This window comes from Cebus imitator, unplaced genomic scaffold (genome assembly GCF_001604975.1).
Source record: "Cebus imitator isolate Cc_AM_T3 unplaced genomic scaffold, Cebus_imitator-1.0 Scaffold161, whole genome shotgun sequence".
NCBI lineage: Eukaryota > Metazoa > Chordata > Mammalia > Primates > Cebidae > Cebus > Cebus imitator.
This window is the reverse complement of record NW_016107476.1, coordinates 3606247-3609248: the sequence shown is the minus strand read 5'-3', so window position 1 is coordinate 3609248 and position 3002 is coordinate 3606247.

Below are 3002 nucleotides of genomic sequence, written 5' to 3'. Positions count from 1 at the left end.
GGTTTCACCATGTTGACCAGGATGGTCTCGATCTCTTGACCTCGTGATCCACCCGCCTCGGCCTCCCAAAGTGCTGGGATTACAGGCTTGAGCCACCGCGCCCGGCCTTCTGATTAAATTTCTAAATGTGCTTAGTAAGTGTGCTTTATTGTTTCTAAGTGATTTAAATACTCTTTAGCTTAGGTTTACTTACTTCCTTATCACCATAAGTGCCAACTTCCCTACTTGCCAGGTCACAGCTGAACTTTCTTTGGAGAAGGAAAAAATTTTAAAGAAGTAAAATACTCTATCTTTTGCTGGGCATAACAGTCAAGGTTTGAACAGAGAAGCAGTATCAAAAGGAGATATATATTTAAAAATTTATTGCAAGGATTTGGCTTACATGATTGTGGAGGTTGTTTAGGCAAGTCTGAAATTTATAGTGCTGGCCATCAGGAAGGGCAGGCTGGAATGCTATGACATGAGCTATTGCTATACACAGACTCGATTCTTGTACAGAGAAGCCTCAGTTCTGATTTTAATGCCTACTAACTGATTAAACTAGCCCTACCCTTATTATCTTGGGTAATTTACGTTAATTAAAATCTATTGATTATGAGGCTGGTGCAGTGGCAAACACCTGTAATCCCAGCTATTCAGGAGGCTAAGATGGGAGGATCACTAGAGGCCAGGAGTTCAAGAGCAGGATAGGCAACATAGTGAGACTCTGTCTCAAAAAAAAAAAAAAATCTAATGAATATAGACTTAAATCACATCTACAAAATACCTTTATAACAATACCTAGACTAGTGTTTCAGTAGCTGAGGACTTTGGCAAAGCCAAGTTGGCATATACATTGGGTAATCTAATACAAGATTTTCTGCTATAGCTAATAAAGTATTTCAAAGCAAAATATAAAAATTACATCAGAGCATAGGTCATGTTCAAATGTATAATAAAAAAAGAAGTTATTTAAGCATTATGATTGTACAAGATGGGGGAGGAATTGTATAGAATTATAGGTAACATTATTTTATGAATTAAAAACAGCAAAATTATATTGTGAAAAATTACTACAAAATATTTCTGTGTAATAAATAAAATTGCTTTAGCTATCTTTTTTATCAGATATACGTAATGTTTGTTTTGTTTTGAGACAGGGTCTCACTCTGTCACCCATGCTGTAGTGCAGAGGCCTGATTTCGGCTCACTGCAACCTCTGCCTCCAGGGTTCCAGCAATCTTCCCACCTCAGCCTCATGAGTAGCTGGGACCACAGGTGCTCATCATCATGTCCAGCTAATTTTTTGTGTTTTTTGTAGACACAGGGTTTCAGTATGTTGACCAGGTTGGTCTTGAACTCCTGGGCTCATGCGATCTGCGTGCCTCGGCTTCCCAAAGTGCTGGGATTACAGGCTTGAGCCACCGAGCAGGCCTGCTCATGTTTATTCTAATGTTAACTGTTACTAGAAAACATTATTAATCAATGCTATAGTAAGATCATACTATGTGCCAGGCACTCCAATAGATGTTTTTGATCAAATTATACCTAATTCTCAAAGCAACCCCACTAAGTATTATTATCTTCCCCCTACTGCAGATGAGGAAATTGAAAGTCCAGGAATTTAAATAGCTTGCAGGGATTAAATCTAACCCATAGGCAGCCTAACAATTATCACTATAATTAAGTTTAAATACATAGAAAGGAATTTTGGTGAACATCTTTAAAATCTTCAGGTAGGCCAGGCCCAGTGGCTCACATCTGCAATCCCAGCACTTTGGGAGGATGAGGCGGGTGAATCACCTGAGGTCAGGAGTTTGAGACCAGCCTGACCAATATGGAGAAACCCTGTCTCTACTAAAAATAGAAAGTTAGCCAGATGTAGTGGCTTGTGCCTTTAATCCTAGCTACTCGGGAGGCTGAGGCAGGAAAATTGCTTAAACACGGGTGGCAGAGGTTGTGGTGAGCTGAGATTGCACCATGGCACTCCAGCCTGGGCAACGAGAGCAAAACTACATCCCCCCCAAAAAACAAAAAAAGTCTTCAGGTAGGAGAAATCCTTTTTAAACATTGAAATTTTCCATAAATCATCAAGAAAAAGCCCATAACTCTGACAGTCTGCAAATTTAAAATGTCTTTAAAAAGTTTAAAGGTAAAAAGCACTGCAAAAAACAATGTTTAAAGACAAGAAACACTAGAAGAAAATATTTTAGTTTTTCTTTGTTAATGTTACATAGTTTTCTGCTGGTTATCAATTTATTGACTCTCAGCTCCAAATGCAAAATTTCAGGATGCGTACTGAAATTGGATCTGGGCTCTTTAAATATTTTTCCTTTGCCAACCGACATTGAATCTTTCTCAATAGAGGGCGCCAAAGATACACTGCAGGAGGAAAAGGTTGTGCTTCCTTCTTCTGCTGACTCAATGGGTTCCTGAAGCAGGCTTGGCTTTCTCCGATGTTAGGCTTCTGCAGCACAGTCAGTTTCTCCAGTACCTAGCTCTTGCAGTGTACAGTGCCAGCAGTATCCAGCAGTAAGAAGCTTCCCCTGGCATCCTCCCGCAACCCTTTTTGTAGGAAAGTGTTTCTGATGAAATAACTCTCCATAGGCAACTTTCCTCCTCACCATAGAGGAAAGATTTCCAGGAAGTTTTGTGAGTGTAGTACTCTAGCAACATCTCTGTTATTCAGTGAACCATGGCTGTGCTCTCTCCAAGAAAGTATAGATTTCAACCCTAGGAGAGGGGTGTCTTCCTGGGATGCTCTATCGTAACACTGACATAGTGACTACTCATTACATCTGCTATGTCTATATTCTTTTCTTTTTTTAAATTTATTTATTATTTATTTATTTATTTTGGGACGGGTTGCACTGTGTCACCCAGGATGGAGTGCAGTGGCAGAATCTCAGCTCACTGCAACTTCCCCCTTCCGGGTTCAAGTGATTCTCCTGCCTCAGGCTCCTGAATAGCTGGGATTATAGGCGCATGCCATCATGCCAGGCTAATTTTTTATATTTTTAGTA